Source organism: Stigmatopora argus, chromosome 9, assembly GCF_051989625.1.
Source record: "Stigmatopora argus isolate UIUO_Sarg chromosome 9, RoL_Sarg_1.0, whole genome shotgun sequence".
NCBI classification, from domain to species: domain Eukaryota; kingdom Metazoa; phylum Chordata; class Actinopteri; order Syngnathiformes; family Syngnathidae; genus Stigmatopora; species Stigmatopora argus.
In genome coordinates this window covers 18,153,569-18,173,280 of record NC_135395.1, presented here as the reverse complement: position 1 = coordinate 18,173,280, position 19,712 = coordinate 18,153,569, and the positions used below count along the sequence as shown (strand labels likewise).

At 43.2% G+C, this 19,712-nt stretch overlaps 1 protein-coding gene across 4 annotated transcripts in view; it reads right to left on the bottom strand.

The window, feature by feature from the left end:
• LOC144082532 (alpha-1A adrenergic receptor-like) overlaps positions 1 to 19,712 on the bottom strand; it is a 121,507-nt gene that overhangs the window by 64,334 nt on the left and 37,461 nt on the right. For all 4 annotated transcript variants that reach the window (XM_077609758.1, XM_077609759.1, XM_077609757.1 and 1 more), the window contains exon 3: positions 2,034 to 2,156. The gene's annotated coding sequence lies outside the window, so the exon portion shown is untranslated. The remainder of the gene's footprint in view (positions 1 to 2,033; positions 2,157 to 19,712) is intronic.

Below are 19,712 nucleotides of genomic sequence, written 5' to 3'. Positions count from 1 at the left end.
CTGGTACGACTTACTCAAGTCCGAAAAATAAAGTGCTTATTTTCTTTGCCGGTGTTGAGACATCAATAATTTTCAACACGTTTCGTCACATGTAGAAAAGCGTATTGAAGGAGAGGTTTTGGAAATAGTGACGACGCTGACGTGCTTTGTCAGCCGTGGGAGCGACGCGGACCGCGTCAGGGTGGCGCGCAAAAAACGTGCGGCGGCACGGCTCAAAAATCCCGACGAGATGGATGCGTGTGGGCGTTGATTAACGTGCCAAAACAGGCCTCCGTCGTAATTATGTTCTCGGCGGCCCACCTAGATTTTATTTGGCTTTCTACGGGTCGCCCTTGCGCTTTACCGGTCTGGATTCTGTCCTTCTTCTGACAGACAGATGAAAACAAATACAGTCAAAATAGACTGTATTGAATTATATTTGTATTTGTCTAATTGATGTGATCCCTGCTTTTGCGCTCAAATGTTTCCCTTCACATTTCTCACAATGTTTTTCTGCCTTGACAATTGGGAACCACTGGTGGGAATGCCGAAGAAACATGTCACACTGTATTATCCAAATATTGCGGGTTATTTCGTGGGTAAAAAAGAAAACAATATTGACGTTACAAATAGATTGCGCCCAGCAAAAACCGCCCCGTTTTGCGAGACGAGACGTTACGATGCGAGAAGATGATGAGCGTATTTTGCGTGGGTTTGGCCGGAACCACAAAAAGAAAACCCGAGCGCTTTCGTAATTCTCGCGTCCTGCCAAAAATAGGGAAGCCGATAAACTGAGTCAGAGCACGTGTGCGTCGTTAGCGATCCTGAAACCCGTAGAAAAGACGCCACGTTGGGAAAAAGCGGAGAAGGATTCGAGAACCGAAGAACCGATCCCCCACACTTGGTGTGGCGGGTAAATAGCGCGCGCACCAACCCGTAACACTCCCGGGGAGAAGAGGAAGCATGTGTGGGGAGCCGAGAGGGCTGTGTACAAACAGCGGGAGGGGAGCGAGATCAAGGCTGGATTTGGTCCAGGGGAACTCCGCAGAGCTGTTACCCCAGCCATTACGGAGGGGGCCGGGTTCGGGGGCCGGGGGTCGGGAGAAGGGGGCCTCACCGAGCGTCACGTCCTCTTGTACACTCCCGCACGGCGTGCTAAATGGGGTCACTATAGTAACACACTGACCTAAGCTAAAGCTGCTCAACGCTAAGTTGAAGGGTGGAGTAAAGCGGCCTATTTTTAGAAGTTTCCTTTTCTACAAATGACAACACGTGGTAATCTTCCTTTGCCTTAGATCGGGGGCGGCCAACAACGTAGACAAAAAGAGCCAAAATTTAGAACAGTGAGAGTCAAAAGAGACACAGCTCACATCAGAAGCGGCGTAATAAAATCTAATCTGCCAAATTTGTTTTTATTTTTTGTTTGTAAGGGGCCGTGATGAATTGGAGTGGGTTTTGAGAGGGAATAAAAATAAGAGAAGTATGAAAAAAGGCAAAGAGCCGCAGTATAGGCAAAATAGGATAAGAAGAAAAGAGCCGCATGCAGCTCGAGAGCCGCTTGTTCGCTAGACGTGATCATCAAGTCTGGTTGTGATGTCACAACCAGAGCTGCTAAAAACAATCACAACTATAAGCTATGAAACTGTAAAAAAGTCATTTTCCATTTTTTTTAAAGCATTTCAAAGCGCTTTTAAGAGTGTTTTTGTCAAAAAAAATTAAAACAGACTTTTTGTATTTGGACTCTCTGGTGACGACTCAAAATTGCCCATAGGATTTTTTAAAGATACGCGTACATAAATAATTGCTCGTCTGTACGTGTACAACGGTGAATAGATGAAATTTTGTTAATAGGTTGAACCATTGAATTTGCCTATTAGGAAAATAAATGCCATGTGTTTTGTATTAGTGAAGGCAGCAAGTGGACATGTTTTGTGGACTACTGTTCTGCCTGCTTCCCATTGAGAAACAATGACTGAATCCAATATTGGCGTAGCACATAACCTGAGCTGGAAGCCATCCAATTGTGCTCCTGGAAGAGGGCCAAGTTCACTCACCTCTTTCGGGGGGCGTCCCCCACCTCCCCGCTGGAGTCGAGTCAACATGTGCAGGCACTTTAGGTCTCACAATACACCAAACGGGGCTCGGGATGAAAGATCTGACACGGATACCGCCATTTCCTTTAAAAAAAAAGAAAAAAACAGAATGGTCGGACGTGAAGGAGTGGTCAACAGTGCTAAACAAGTTCACCTTAGATCTCCACTTGGGGCGATTGATGTTAGTTCTTTTACAATCAGATCACAATCTTTGGAATTGATAGCATGCATGATAGTGAAATTCAGACATTTCAAACAATGATGTACTTATTATGTCTCATCAGATAAAAGTATTGACTAAGCATTTATTTCCCGACCTTTTTAGAGGTGCGGCACATTTTTTACATTGAAAACATTTCAAGACACACCACCTGAAAATCTTGTGATTTAAAATTAACAAAATAAAGTCATCCTCATCAAAGTTTTATCAACAGAAATGAAATAAACTATTTCAATATATAAACTGATGTCTATGGTGTCCGAACTTAACGTAAAAATAAGCAATGTAACCATTTTAATCTCATTTTTTTATGACTTTATACCCCAATACTAATAATATTAAGTATATTAATATGAATCAATCTCTTATCATGATGCAATAAGCACTTTTTTGCCCACACAGACTTTACATCGCCAAAAGTTGATGCCCTTGAAACCAAACAACTTCCGTCCGGTTCTCGTAAAAACCACAACACAACTTAAATCTCATATTATTAAAAAAAAAAATCTCTTCCAATATGACTTTAATTTCATAATATTGCAGTTTTATGCTTATACAGTTGTTGAAGCCTGTGAACGCAAACAACTTCAGTTTCAGGTGACACCAAAATAAGCACCACAATGACCTTAATCTAATAGCATTAAGATTTTGTCATTGGACAATGTTGTTCATATCGATATCATCAACCCTTATTATGATTTTTCTCCCACAAAATGACAAGCTATGACCTCTGGACACTTCATTTTCTACGGCACAGTGGTTGGGAAACACCGATTTAGAGGACATGGGCACTTCCGTGTCAACACTAATTTTGTTGCATCACCCAAATAATCAGCCATTAGCCTTCAATTCTCTTCTGGTCCACTTCCGAGTAATATGACTAATCCCCGAAGCCCAAAGACGGACGCGTCGACGTCACGTCCACACAAACAAGCGGCGGACTCGGGAAGAGCCGCATTGTAACTTGTCGCGCCCTCTAATTGGCTTGGGCTCTTGACTTGGCGGCCGCCGACGTCACTAAACCTCAGACGTAAGCATATTAAAAGGCCGGTGAACAAAATAGCTGAAATCAAACCAACGTGCACGCGCAGGTGAGCCGTGGGTGACGGCGTTAAATTTAGCTTTTGCGGTCCTCCGTGAAACGTGGAAAGAGTGAGGGGGACCTGTTTTGCCACAACACGTTTCCTGTGCTCGATGACTAGCGACAGAAAACCGCAGGCCGTGACGCAACGTTCGCAGGAACAAAAAAAAGAAGAGATCAACAATGAGGCGTGGAAAATCAGCAATGAGGAAGTGGCTTGCTTTGAAAGGAAAATTCTTGCCGTAACTGAATATACTGTCCGCCTACTGTAACAGTTTCCGGCGTGTGGACTTTCCCCTTCAAGATGACGGCCTGATAAATTTATTAAAGCGCTTGAATAGAACTGGAACTTATAATTATTGAGTAAAACTAGACGCTGTGAGTTGCTGTATTGGAATGGAATACTCTTTGGTTCCTCATATTCTATTATTTGTGCAAGAGAATATGATTACTGGGGATGTTTTTATTTTTTATTTTATTTTTTTACATGAAAATGTTTGAATTTTTTTTATTTCATTTTTTTAACATGAAAATGTTTGATTTTTTTATTTTATTGTTTTAACATGAAAATGATTTTATTTTTTTATTTTATTTTTTTAACATGAAAATGTTTTTATTTTCTTATTTTATTTTTTTAACATGAAAATGTTTTAATTTTTGTATTTTATTTTTTTAACATGAAAATGTTTTTTATTTTTTATTTAATACTTAATTATAGCAGTAAGAGTAGTAGTGGTAGTAATCTAGCTGTGTCCAATGTCTTTGCATGTTTTATTCATTTTAATGGCTTAATAAATCACTTTCTTATCTTTTGTGTGATTTTTCTATATATTTCCTACAAAATTTTATATAAATTGATGATCTTTAAAAAGTTTAGTCGGTACTATTGGGGATTTAGGAACAGATTAGGGCACATAAAACAAGTTTCTACTTATGAAAAACTACTGGAAGCAATTCATTTTGTAAGTAGAGGTATGTCTTATTAATTTAAATGGCTTAATAAATCATTTTGCTATGTTTTTGTGAGCTTTTTCTATATTTCCTACAAATGTGATTGACTTTGATTATCTTTAAAAGGCTTTATTGGGTAGCATTGGGGATTTTGCAAAATATTAGGGCACGTAAAACGAGTTTCTACTTATGAAAAATTAAGATGAGGAAACCCTTCCTGGAACCAATTCATTTTGTAAGTAGAGGTATTTCTGCAAAGCTTATAAACATGACATGTGTCCAATGTCTTTGCATGTCTTATTAATTTGAATGGCTTAATATATCATTTGGCTATGTTTGTTTGAGATGTTTTTTTTAATATATTTCATACAAATGTGATCATCTTTAAATGAGTCTACTTACAAAAAATTCAGGTGAGAAAACCCCTAGTGGAACCAATTCATTTCGTAAGTAGAGGCATTTCTGCAGAGCTTAAAAACATGACACGATAATAACATTTTTTCTACGACATTTTACATTCATTTGCACCACACACTCCACGTGAGAATTTTTTTCCCAATGAAAACACAGAGTTGTATTCCATTTCCTCTGCTTTCCTCCCAGGTAATCCTTTCGCCGACTTTCCTTCCCGTGTGGGCCACTATTGTTCGCCGCCAGCGCCGTCCCCGACGCCAAGAAGAGACGATCCTTTGAACGGCGTCTGAAAATGTGCTGCTTTTATTCCTGGCCGAGCCCACAGATAGCACGCTTTACGCGCGCGTTACATAAAATGCCAATTAAGTATCTCCAAACGTCTTCGTTTGTAAGCAGACCAAAGAACGGGCCGCGTTTTTCGCCGCCGCCATCGTCTGATTATTTTTAACGGCGATGCCGAGTCGCGAGTCGGCGGGAAACGGCGCGTGTTTAATATTTTTACTTGACTTTGTGTCACTTATCCTCAAAAAGCATCAACGAGCATGCGCTCATTTGTGTGGGAGTTAAACGGTGAGAAATGTGTGTCCATGTGCAAGTGTGTGCGTGTGTGTGTGTGTGTGTGTGTGTGTGTGTGTCCGAGAAAACGTTGGAAAGAAATACATTTCCAGTGTGAAGTTTGTCTCTAAAACAACACTGAAAGCCATGAATCATCTCTGCTGCTTCGCTATAACCACAGGAAGTAACCATAGAAGTCGCTCTCTCACTCTGTCAAATACACACACACACTCACACACACACACACACACACACACACACACACACACACACACACACACACACACACACACACACACACACACTTACTCACACACACACACACACACACACACACACACACAGACACACACAGACACACACAGTTTCTAAAAGCACATCCCCTAAATAGAGAAAAAAACGAAACACTTCGCTAGCTCTAAACCAGGGGTAGGGAACCTATGGCTCGGGAGCCATATCTGGCCCTTTTGATGGGTGTATATGGCTCTCCGCCAACCTGTGATGTAAAATATGGAAATCGCTGGTGAGAGAGCCGAGTCCCGAACGCACCAATAGGAAGCGTCACGTCGGCACCGTGGCGTTGACACTACTTCTAGCGCCACTTTAGTCTTATTTTTTATTCATTACACTCTTCATGCATACTTACATTGTTTCTCATTGATTAGCAACAGTGTAACAATGTTGTCAAAATAATTCCGAGACTTTTTGTACTTTTAAAGTGGCAAAATGACAAAAATAATGCACACATTTTCATGCATGTTTTCTTTTAAATTCTGAGTATGGCCCTCAATGAATAACATTTGAAATTTTGAATTGTTTAAAGCTCTCTCTGTCAAAAAGGTTCCCGACCCCTCTCGGGAATTCAAATCTGAAAAGTTCATTTTTTTAAGGATTTCTCATCGATGAATAGCATAGGCAATCCGCAAAGTCATTTTTCTTGGAGAGCGCCACTAAATCTCGTCGATCGATGAAGTTTGGCCCGGTTCACCTGAGAATGAGGTTACCATGGTGACCCCTGGCTCTCGAGGGATGCGTGTTGAAAGTGGAAGTTGTAAAGTGGGAGGAAGGAGTGGAAAGCGGCGGCGGTGGCGGCGTGTTTGCGCTTTCTGATACATGCAAAGAGAGACGAAAGACGAGAGAGACGCTCGGCCTTGACCTCCGGAGACTCGTTTTTGTTAACTGGATTTGGTTTGCTAGAGTCGCTGATTATTCTTGTCGTGTGAGCTCGATCTCCAAGCTGACCGGCGTCATGAAAGAGGCCTCTCGCTGACCAAAGAAGGAGAAAAAAAATTAATAAAAATCTGCAACAAAGTGGAAAAGAAAAAGCACCTCAAGGCCAGAAAGAAGAAAAAAAAAAATCGCCTTTAAAAAGAATGCAAGCGGTTTGATAGCTTATTCCGATGGCCTAGAATGAACATCAGGGGGAAAAAAATAATACATGACTGTTAGATTAAACTTTACTAATTTGTTACTGAAAATTAAAATGGGCATTATTGGGCTTTTAGTCTGCCATGCTGATCACTTTTTGTTCAGAAAAGACCAGACTTTGTTTTCTTTGGTGGTGGTTCCTTTTCACGTGGCAATCTTTGAAAACCACCCACGATTTGACAACAACGTCAATCCCTAATCGAATAAAATATGGAAGCGAACAATGTGTGTGTGGTTCCAGTTTTTGTTTCCATTTACTTTGATTTGCTTTGTACTTTTTGCTTTTGCTTTGTTGTTGTGCGGCCTTTGCGACTGTACTGTCTAACTTGTCACAATGAAATTTCCCAAATCCGGGATGAATAAAGTTATCCAATCCAATCACGGAGCTCCAGCTCGCCGTACGATATCATTTGTCCAACGACAGGCCTTCACGGGACGTTTGAACTCTCCGAATCTATTGACGCAAAATGGATTTTATACCCAAATAGAAGTACAGCTAGGCTAACATAAAACACCAATGTAAAATACACAAAAATTTAAAATATGAACGATGGAGTCAATTAATATCATATGAATGCAGAGCTCACTCATTATATAGAAAATGTTATAGATAAATTAGATTAAATTGTCTTCTGGGTGATTGAATCGAACCTAAAACTTGACTTTTCAGACCTGCTGTCATGCAAAATCATCAACAACGAACTCGCTACGGTAAGAAAACATTTCATTGCGCCATTTTAAATGGCCTTCCACACCGCTAACTTCACCTGGAAATGAGGGATAATGTTCTCTAGACAACTGGTAATATAATATAGGGCAAACTGGAGTGCCCTCTTGCGCCCCCAAATACTTGGTGCCCCGAGTAACCGCCTACATTACCCATAGCGAAAAGCGGCCCCGGTGACAATAATATTCTAAAATGGCATTATGAATCATCCGTTTGCAATTCCACGCGCACCATGTGCCGGCAAAAGCCGCCAGGGGCTCCCCATTCCCGTTCTCGTACTCGTCGCCAGGTGCTGCCAGTCCTCTTAAAGCTCAAACGTGGCCGCGGGGACGGCACGCCCGGTCGTTTCAGGTGACGGCGAGCGTGGCCCCGGTTCGCCCCGTCGCCAACTTAACGTCGATGCGGCGGCTCCCACACCTGAGCCACCTCGCCGGAAACGAGACGGGAATCACATTTTGCCGAGCCGGAACACGACGTCGGGCGCGTGAAATTCTTGAGGGCCGACGCCGGAGCTGGTGGGCTGCGAGCAACGCGGCGGAGAAGTGATTTGCAGAGACAGCCTAGAACAGCTCCCTCGGAGCCAATGACTCAGATATGCAGATGTGTTTACTTCCCTTCTGTTTCCCACCTCACGCAGCAGACGAAAAAAAACAAAAATGAAAAAAGCAAAGCCGGCGATGAAAGTCTCGGATAATGTCTTTAAGTGTTTCATTTATATATTTATTTTTGCCGCGCTAAAGCGCTGGTTTCTCGCTAAAACTTCGACAGCCGCTTCAAATGGCCTCGTCTCCCGCATATTCCCACCCTCCTGACGGAGGGGATCCATCTTTTGTTTGCCGCTCTATGTTAGTTTCTTTCTGACATTGTGCCAGAAGTCTTGGGAGGGAAAAAAAAGCACAGTTAGCGAGAGGTGCTGCGTCTCCTGAAAGCATTCAGATCCATCAACAAGTCGGCTTTAATGCTCCAAAAAAAATGGAATTAAGAAGTCAGGGTGAACGGTAGAGACTTTTGGGAAAATTTGTCGACGCAGAATGCAGATTGTTACCTGAGCCCGAGGCAAGGCAGCTCTAAATATGATAAAGAGAAGCTAACAGACGATGCCAGTAATGTGTTTTTACCGCCGGCGTCGTTTGGCAGATCCGCCGATGCCCGAGCCGCTTCATAAAGCATCGTCAGCCCCCCCTACGGCCCCCCAACAAGCACTGTCGACATCTTTTTGTCTTTTGTCTAATCACTGCTCTCTTAATTACGAAGGAGTTTGGTTAAATTAATACAAATCTGACACTGTCGATCCATTAAAACAATGTAATGTTTTTTAAATTTTAAGTAGTAACCTGAGTATAAGTCGCGGCAAGAAAAGAAAACATTCTGTGGAAGATCAGTTCGGTTCTACGTACGAAATATTCAGGTTACGAAATACATCAAGAGGACTATTTTGTATGTTTTTCAATCATTTTAAATTGTGTACACCGTATAACAACTTTTGTACGGGAAAATTATTTTCTTTTAACTACGCTGTTTTGTAAAACTGATCTTGTTTTACCTATTTAGACTCTAATCCGGATCGACTGACCATATCAGGATTCGCTGGTGTCATGACGTCCCTGCGCACACAACGGCGCCAATTTGTCGTGACGTCATCGTGTCACGGTGCCGTCAACTTGCAGTTTTTTTTGCATGGCGCGTTTTTGTCGTGACATCATGACGTCCCGGCGAACACAACGGCGCCAATTTGTCGTGACGTCATCGTGTCACGGTGCCGTTTTTTTGCATGTCGTGTTTTTATGCGCATGCAAGCCGTACCCTCGATTCAGTCATCATTTTTTTTGTCCGACAAAAGCGATTTATATGCGAGTAAATACGGTATGTAATTCCTTCATTAAGTATAGGTACATGGAGGTGTATATATAAGTCGCGGTGGAGTGTATAGGTGGCAAAATGTCCTCCAGGTGCAGGCAGGCAGGCAGGCAGGCAGGCAGCAGAGGAAGTTGATTGGTGTGATTCCCTGATTTATTTTCCTTGGGCTCCCACACCCTTCCAGCTGTCCTCCACAATATGAGAACCATGTGCGTGTACTTGTTTAAGCCACTTGGTTATGACACATTCTTTCCCGGTGGCTCGCCAGCGAGCAGCACAAGGATCTTTGCTGTCAAAAGAAGGCGCTGGTCAAATGTTGAAAGGACTTATTTTTCTTTTCTTTTTTTTTCGAGGGTTTCATCAACCATCGCTCTCTGATGCCAAATACCTGATTGCTGTTTACCGGTGTGTATGGGGGAATGAGTGGGGGGTTACAGAGTTTACTGCTGCTCAGAAATCTTCAAACAAAGTCACATTGCAATTTTGGGGATGGCGAAATGTTTTCAAGTGCAACGTGACAGCCCACTTTGACTCTTTTCTACCCGGGAGCGGATCATCAAATAAAGAGGAAATGAAATGAACGTGGAGGGAAAATAAGTGAAGTCACTTCTGAGATAAGTGATGGAAAGCGGCATTGGGGACTTCCTTGTTTGTGTCACGTGACCTGAAATTCAAAACATGCTGCGTGTGTTTGTTGTGTTGGCGGGACGGGGGAGACACATTTTAATTCTCTTTCCAAATTAAAGCTATATTTGTACTTTGACGCGAGTAAAATGTGAATTGTTGTCGTTCTTTTTCCAATACAAATGTTTTTTTTTCAGTAAAACTTTTAAATAGGTAATCCCAACATAACATAACAGCTGGATGTTGTTTCAATTCATTTTAACAGAAAAACAAATTTAGATTTAGGGGAAAATAAGTCAATTGAATTAAACGCCCAAGTCAAAGGAACCATTGCACTTTGTGTTCACTTAATTGGATTGGAAGAAAGGCAACCAATAAAAGCGCTAGCATTTTAGGAATATACTGTCTAATACTGGATAGAGCAAAACATTATGGACATTTATGCAAAAATATTTGATGATTTATGATCACTTGACCCTTATTTGTATCTACTGAGGAGAAAATACGGTCAATTCTGTGATTAATTGTCAGTTTTTTGGCTCGCTTTTGCATGGGGGTTAAACGCTATGCTATACGTAATATGAAAATTCTTGGCAACAGTCTGCAAACAATGAAAAATTGTGAATAGTTATGAATCTCCATCTTTTCTAACCTCTTATTCTCCAAGATTACTACGCATTTGTGATATTAGAACTCCCTTCCCCACAAAAAAGATGCTGACATCGAGAGAAAGAAATCAATTAGCGTACGCCGAAGCCGTGACTCAAAGGACGCGACATTAGGTACATCTGCACCGTCTAATGAGATCCAATACGCATGAAAAAGATACCAAAAAAATCTCAGAAAAGTGTCATTTCAACCATGTTTATCATGCGGCTGCAAAATATTAAAAGTCAATGAAATTTAAAATGTCAGGAGTCTTTTAGTGTATGTTTTACGGTAGAGAACGTACATAGCTATGCCTTAAAATACTGAAATAGTCCTCCAAACTTTTTGCAATTAGGCCCCAGAACCCCAAGAAGTCAGAAAGCAGCGCCCCCTGTTGGCCAGCAACAACTAAATGACTAAATTCCTTCATTTCAACTTTCCCTTCCAGGCTTGTGGAATCGTGGGACAACATATTAGCCTCAATTGTGATTGGATTAGAAAAATAACACACCCAGTGAATAAGCGAGATTTAACGTTCCCTCAGTCCGATCCGTGGACATCGGCTCGCAAAAAAACACGACGGCGCATTAATTAGAAAAGTAATGGCGGAGTCGGAGTCTCTTATTGCTGGCCCGCTGAGTTTTCGTTTTCATTTCATATAAGCCTCTAATTTTTCTCTTTACATTAACGGAGTCGAGTCGGTGAAGTGACCCGGGGGAGCGGCCAATTAAATCCTTTTCCTGTGGGAAACGCGCCGTAAATGTAGTACAAAGTGCGGCTATTTGGTGAGGAAACATGTTAAAATGTGAATTTCAAAGAGCAGTTTGGTAGAATGCTAATATTCAGAGAGAAAAAATGGAATATTACGGGATTAAAGTCACGGCGTGAGCCAAACTAAGTCCGATGTTGTATTATTAAAGGTTGGCACTTGTAAAATGAGGATATTAAAGTCGATTTGCTGTTTATTTTTTAACGTTTGGTCGATCTGCGTGAACACAAAATGACCTTTTCTGTAATATTAAGAAATTGAAGTGATACTGTGAGGAAAAAAGTCATGATGTGATGATAAAAACATTATTATATTCCTTTTTTTTTTAATTTAGGTGAACTGAAAGTGGTTGCGGGTACATCAACTTTTGGGAAGCATGGTTGGTATGAAAAAAAAATGATATTGAAATACTTTTTGTGTTTATTTCATTTCCTGTTGATAAAACGGATGAAAATGACTTGACATTGCCACTGACATAGTTTTGCATTTTTTACATTTTCAGCCGCGCGCTTCATCTGAAACGTCGGAATGTACGACGACGGCATTTAGCACGCGTGGCTTTATTCGCGGCCAAATGAAAGTTCAGCTCGTTTTGCAAGGGCGGCTTATGTTTTTCTTGTTCAATCATTTCACGTCTGTCAACTCTCGGTGGACAAACTGCAGGTGCCGACGGGTTGCCTTGGAAACGGCGATCAGACTATTCTGAGCGCCACGGCGGTGAAGAGGGGAGAACGCCAAAGAAAAGTCACTCAAGGACCATCTCTGGTCAACCTGACAAATTGCCATGAACAAAAAATAACAATTTTGAAGGAGAACATTTCAGCCGGAGTTTGACTCGATACATTAAATATGGTCTAGAAACACGGAGTGTGCTTGTTTTTATATTCATTTTGCGTCACTTTTATCTCCGCAATAATTACCGTATTTGCTGGCATATTAGCCGCCTCCGCGTTTAAGCCGTACCCTTAAAATGGCCTTAAAATGGTTGAACTTTACAATTTCTCTAGTATAAGCCGCTCCTTAAAATTGCCTTAAAATGGTTGATTTGACAATTTCTCTAGTATAAGCCGCCCCTTAAAATGGCCTTAAAATGATTGAATTTTACAATTTTTCTCATATAAGCCTCCCCTTAAAATGGCCTTAAATTGGTTGAACTTTACAATTTCTCTCGTATAAGCCTCCCCCTTAAAATTGCCTTAAAATGGTTGATTTGACAATTTCTCTAGTATAAGCCTCCCCCTTAAAATTGCCTTAAAATGTTTGAATTTCACAATTTCTCTCGTATAAGCCGCCCCCTTAAAATAGCCTTAAAATGGTTGAATTTGACAATTTCTCTGATCTAAGACGCCCCCCTGATTCACAATTTTCACCTCCATATTCATGGTTTTAGTAAGCACCCCCAGCCTCCAACCACAATATTTTGAATGTGAAATTCTACAACACCCCCAACACACACACACACACAGATGCAAACACACTAAATAACCCACAGGCCTACCTTGTCACCCTCTTTCATCCAATTCCCAAAATAACCTAACCTGTTCACATATGCCGAGTTAAAGGTAGCATCTCTTTTGTTTCTAACGGCAGTATTTGACACGCAAGTGCAAACAAAAGTGGTGCAAAATGACACAACTGCGCTAACCAGGTCCTAGCCACTGTTTGTTTTTGTCCCCAAAAACGCCAGGTTGATGCTAAACTTTGGGAAATCCATTTTGTCGGCCCCTTACTTTGAACAGATTTCAATTTCAATTTGATTTTGCATCAATTTGAACTTGAAACAAAGGAGAGATGTGAGAACACCCGTGCAGGGACTCGAATGTGACGACTTACCGACGGACGGCGCAGCCCAATTTCACTTTAAACGTAATGCGATCATCGTCATCCTCATTTGATCATTTAATATGGCCGTAGCTGCCTCCCTCCTCTTATTAAACCCATCGCAAAACAACACGCGCATTCCCCTTCGGAGAGAGGCCGTCTTAGTGGAGTGGCGCCACGGGCCTTAATTCAATCGCACGCAAAGCGCCATCGAGACATGTCCACGGCGTTTGGGGAAAGCCAGAGGAGAAGAGAGACGACACGGGCACGATTGGACGCCGTCCCATTTCCCGGCGCCGCGCCGAGGTACGGGCTGACGCTCATCCGACCCGATGTAAACGACACAAGCGTAAGGAATGAGATCCTCGCCTCGTCCGTCCGTCCGTCCGCCGACTTGACCGAGCGGCGCCGAATCGGTCACGCTTGGACTGAAACGCTGCCTAATGGTCCGGCGTCCCGCGCTGAGCGGCTGTGACTGCCCGGCGATGGCCATGGCCGTCCCGGAGATGCCTGAGAGGCCTTCAAAGTTATCTTTCCACGATGCGCGCGGGTTGAATTGCCTCACGAGCCGACTCTTGTCTCTTTCGCCAATGTGCCACGTGACACGCGAGGACGTTCATTTTGGAGGATGGACGCCGGAGCTTCCATCTGAGCACTCGCCGAAACGTGGCCTAAAAGGCGTCCGTCCACATGGTCGCCGCTAAGTGCGCGTTGATGGAGCTATACGGTCTTCTATTCAATCAGACGACGACTTCAAGAAAATAAAATGACCTCGTGGAGCGAGTTGAAGCCGGCCTCGGAACTTGGATGCCTTCACTTGATGTCTTCTGTCTGTCCTGCATTCTTTTTTGCTTTGGAATTCCACTCTCGCCATATTACTCTTATTTGTGTCACGGCAACGGCAAATAGAATGACACACACACACACAAGTTGCGCAAATGGATATACTGTATGCACTCTAGGGCAATTGTGCCTTCATATTGACAAAATGAAGGCTTATTAACCTCCAGCGGCGTCCATTAAGGTGTGTGTGTGCGTGCGTGTGTGTGAGATTCATACACAGTGGCGGTCGTGGCTAATTTTGCGCCCTGGGCGTACCCAGAGAAAAGCCAGTACTCAGTTGCCTATATTCCCCATAGCAAAAAAAAAAAACGCTTTTATTGCGCATGTTCCTGAAGTGAAGGCAAAATGACTGTTCACGAAAGTGGAAATATGTACGTATATACTGTTTGTGAACATATATGTTCATATGCTGAGTAGCACAGGAGGTCAAAAGCAGCATCTGTGCACATTTAATACTTAATTAGCCATTGAATTATGTATCGTGGCCCACAAATAGATGGCTAAGGTACACCTGAGATTTTTCTCACTTTTCTATGTCCTCCATTCAATGCCATTAACATCGCCAAATCAGATAATTCACAAACTAGTAAAATACTGCACGCTGTGTTCTTTTCACTCGTTGAATTGACATGTGACACGCAAAGTGATGTAAAATACAACAAATATTCACACTCGAGCCAAAGAAAATTTGGGTATGTGTGATTGGTCCATGATAGAAAACGCTATAATTTATCTTAACTCAAATGATATGCACGTGGATAGAAAAACTTGACCTGAAAAAGAAAAACTGAGATCCGTTTTGGATTTTCTCGCTGGTCCTGGATTCTTATCCTTCTGGTCTATCTCCTCCCCAAAGATGGGTAGACTGGGTAACATATCTATTCCATCATGGGTTTTTTTCCTATGGCAATTCTACATGCCCCCCCCCAAAAAAACACCTTTTCTATCTCTCTGCATTCTTTGAATAAACAGCCAAAAGTAAACACCCGCCACGAGACCACCGAGAGCCCCGTGTGCCACATTAGCGCGAGCGTGGCAGGCTTTAAAGACGGTCTGATTTAGCATTCCGTGTGTCTGAGCCGCCACCACCGCCGCCGCCGCCGCCAAGCAGATCAGGTTAAAATGAAAGAGAAGGGAGGGGAGAAAAGTTTGGGATTTGCCACAAAACAGCTGTCAGACCAAAAGAGCACATTTCTTTTTGTTTACATTGTTGCACAGAGTTGTAGTTGTTGTTTGAAGAGATGTAAAACTGGCAAGTTGATTCCCTCATATCCTCAGGGTAGCGTGTACATGAAACAAAGTCAGAAATATATATTTGTAAATAATAGATGTCATTTGGAAGGGGAGAGCGCATTTACCGTGCCTTAAAAGAATGGCGACAAATGGCCCCAACCAAAACCGACTCTTCTGAAGCCTGGGTCATGATACAAAAGATTATGGGCTGGGAAAAAAATGGCGTTCTGGTGAAGGTCAACGCGTGTTACTTGACACAAACGTCGTCGTCAACGCGCTACGTAAAACGCGACGCGTGGAGATTGAAAACGGTTCAGACGCGTCCCGGCGCTGTCATCCGCCGACGCCATCTCAAAAGCGCCGGGCCCGGTTTTCCGCCAAAAAAGGAAAGAGCGGCGGCGAAAACAGGAGGACAGCGGTGCGATTTAATTGGGCCGTGAACGTTCGCCACGGCGAGCGCCGTCGATTATCAAAGGGCTGCGAACTCAGACGGGGGAGCCCACTGATCTTCGCCGAGCTCCGACATGAAAAGCCCCCAGTGACAGCTCGTAGCCTGGGATAGATCACGGCGCCGTGCTTCGGGGGGAACGAGGGAGGCGGTTGGGGGGCGGTTTGGGGGGGTTTGTGGTCCCTCGGCACGCCTCCTTTCGCTTTCTTAAAGCGGCGCTCCGTCGGGGACGGCGACACGGATCCGTTTTCACGTGAACTCGGGCCCGGCGACGCCACGTCTCGCTAAAACAACGGCGGGCGAGCTTTTATTACCGCGACGCCTCATTACTTTTTAACCACGGTAATCATACGCGCCGCTCCTCATGCATTATTCACAGGTGAGCAAAATGACAGCCAGGCCCGCCGAACGCCAAAAAAAAAGTGCCGCCGTGCCGCACTTTCCATTAAGTTTGCCGTGTGGATTTTCTGGCGTCGGATGGCGGCACTTAGGACGGCGAGCGGCTTTCATCCCGAGCGTCGCCTTCGACTTAATTAAAGCAATTTGACGAGCTGCACGAGGTGAGCGCGGCGGCCGCCAAATTTGGTGGAAGATTGGTAAATTTAAATAGAACGGCGTGTTGCTAAATAGAGGTCAAGTGCTAAGTGGTGAGCTTCGGTTAATTAAAAGACGCCGCCTCGACACGTTTAATTGAATTTCGTAGGGACTGGAGATGTTTGTGTTCCGCGCCGCTACGACCTGTTTTGATTTCATTTATTTTATTTTCCCATGATTGGAGATGGCGAAGGTACGCATGTTCCGTGCTAGTGTCGAACGACGAGTGCTTGTTTAAAATGGAAATGATTGGACTACTCCAGTCGGCGTGAACTCTCCAGCGTATACTTAATTGTGAAAGTAGATAAAAAATAATATTTAAGTCCCCTCATCTGCATTCTTTGTGGAATTTGGTAAGCTAAGGTGTTCTTGTGTTTATCAAATGAACAAAAGTAAAGTAAAGTAGCGTATTTGTCGCTCAAAAACAGGATGACTGAATCGAGGGTACGGCTAATATGCGCACAAATTAAACTTGACGTGCACGAGACGCCATAACGCAAGACAATGTGGCCCATATTGTCATTTATTTCAAAATAGAGAAAAGATAAGACGCTAAACAAAATGTCTTTTGACGTCTCTGAATGAAATTCAAGAAAAAAATAAACCGTATCTTGCATAAAACGGGAAAAACTCTCATTTGTGCCTGCCATTGCTCGCTCAGGGCGCCGGCAACTTATGTACCTAGGGATGACAAACTAGACCACTACGGACACACTTCCTGGTTGTAATGCTCACGTGACTTTCTTTTTGAATTTGTCTACGTACTTTCGGAATGTTCAATCCAGCAATCGATCTCAGAAATACCACGTGCGAGGATTTTTCTTAAGATTTTCCCTTCAAAGTAACACATTTGTACTCCCTATTAAAAGCATGAATACGGAGGGGAAAATGGTGAATCAGGGGGCGGCTTATACGAGACAAATTGTCAAATTCAACCATTTTAAGGCCATTTTAAGGGTGCGGCTTATACACGGAGGCCGTCAGGTCAATATGCGAGAAAATATGGTAATGGTATGGACGTTACGTAATTTGATAAGGTGAGGCGTCCTTGTGTTTATCAAATAAACTAAAGTAACTAAAGAAGACTGTCTAAAAGTCTGATTTATAAGGCGGATTGTCATTTTCTTTACACCATCTGTGTAGAAAAATATCGCCAATTCTCGAAGACTGTCACCCTGAAGCTGCGCTAGCAAACATCAATCAATTAGGCGCTGGTTTAAAAAAAAAGTGTTGATGAGATGTCTAATGAATTCACAGTCATCCCTTTGGGAGAAAGTCATGAGTGAAAATTATGTCTCGCTGTTTTACACTGTAAAAAAAAAATAAAGTGGCAAAGTACTGACAGCTGGCTAGTTTTAAAAAAAAAAGTCGACTAAAAACTAATGCGTTAGTGCAGCGGTCCCCAAACACTGGTCCGTGGGGGGTGCTCTTGCAAGGACTAGTAAGTAGTAAGTATTAATATGTGCTGTCCCTTATTAAATAAATACATCCTAAATCCTAGTCCAATATTGTTGGCCCCCGATGGGATGCAAAGTCAGCATGAACGCAGCACTAAACTCATTTGCTGGATAAAAAATGTCAGCACTTTACATTCAGCAATGCACTTCCAACAATCCTAATCATCCGGAAAAAAAAAAACACATCTAATGATTGGATTACAGGCAAGAAGGTGCAAAACCATGTCAATTTATCAACTAGATCAAACTTGCTAACAAAACATAACCTGGCAAGTCAGATTGAATATTCCATACTCACTATAACTATTATATATTGCTCATATCCTGGGTGAGATCCAATGGAGATCTTATTCATTAAAAAAAATTATATGACTACTGATTGGACGGTGGTTCTTCTTGTCACTTTCGGGAAAACGTTGTTTCCCGTCAAAAAAAGCTTGTAGTGGACGGTCGAGTCGATGTCAGAGTCATAAATATTAATGTTTTCAATCTTGCCCTCCCACTTGAAATGAGATTATTGTTATAATAATAATAATAAATAATTCCCATGATGCTTGGGATTTTTTTTTTGCCGTCATCGTTCGTGCACTGACCCCGCCCCCACACAATTTCAGCATCAGCCCTCTTTTATTTTGTGTCAGAAGGTCAAATCAAATAGAGTAATACCTTGAGATATGAGCTTAACGCGATGCAGGACTGAGCTCGTATGTCAATTTACTGGTATCCAAGGCAAAAAAAAATAAAAATCGCAGAATTTTCCTCGCATCTCAAATTTCTCGTATATTGGGACATTCGTATGTCAAGGTATTATGTACCGTAAAAGGTCGTGACCGGACGTTTCGTCGAAAGACGTTTGGTCCTCGGACGTTTGGTCCCCGGACATTTGGTCGACCAGACGTTTGGTAGAACGGACGTTTGGTCGACCGGACGTCCGTTTGGTAGAACGGACGTTTGGTCGACCGGACGTTTGGTTGCCGGGTTCGCTCGCTGTCAAATTATGACAGAGTTTACTCTTGATATTTTGATATTAGATATTTAGATATTAAACTCTCTCTCTCATGATTATCATTTTGAGAGCTGGTTTCAACAGTAACAACCCGGCGACCAAACGTCCGTTCTACCAAACGTCCGGTCGACCAGACGTCCGGGGACCAAACGTCTTTTGACGAAACGTCCGAGTACCGTAAAAGGTGAGTGTTCAAACCCACCTAGCGCCGAGCGAATCGTGACTCCAATCATTGTATTTGTCCAAAGTTTGTTGGCCCAAGTTGGATATGCTAACGGAGACGCGAGATGGAGACGGAGACGGAGATGACCCACTTAGCGCAATTATCTCTAACGAAGAGACGGAGGAGTCGCCAAGTGAGGAAAACACACCATCCTAAATGCGTTAAATGAATCCAGATAATTCAATAGGCCACGATAAAGCGCTGCCATCCGGCACCCTCCGGCGGCGGCGTTTGACTGATAGCGCACGGGGGTGCTTTATGCAAACACTTGCGCGCTGGCTTGCCGCTTTGCGTCAAGCGGCGCGGCGAGGTTATGTTTGTCCTCGCAAAGTGAGGCACATGACACATTATCATATTCGCATTATTACATACACACACACACACACGCGCGCGAGGCCCCGCACCGTCACCCTCGGACATTTCCCTCCCTTTTTTTTCATGCCAGATTCATACGGCGCGCTCAAGCATGGCTTCCCGCCTCTGGGCGCACGCAAGCGCGGCGGCGGCCGAGGTTGAGTAACAAGATCATTAAAATAATCAAATTATGATAAGAGCGACTCAGTGGCGCCGAAAGGACTTGTTTTGAGTCCATCGGTTGGCGAGGCTGCCAGCGTCCCAGCGAGGAGCGCCGTCGACACGCCGCCGCCGTCGCTGGCGGCGTGCCGACGAGCACGTGCTGGCTTTAATGACATTCAGCGCCATTTTCACACGATAACAAGCGTCTAAGAGGAAGTTCCCATT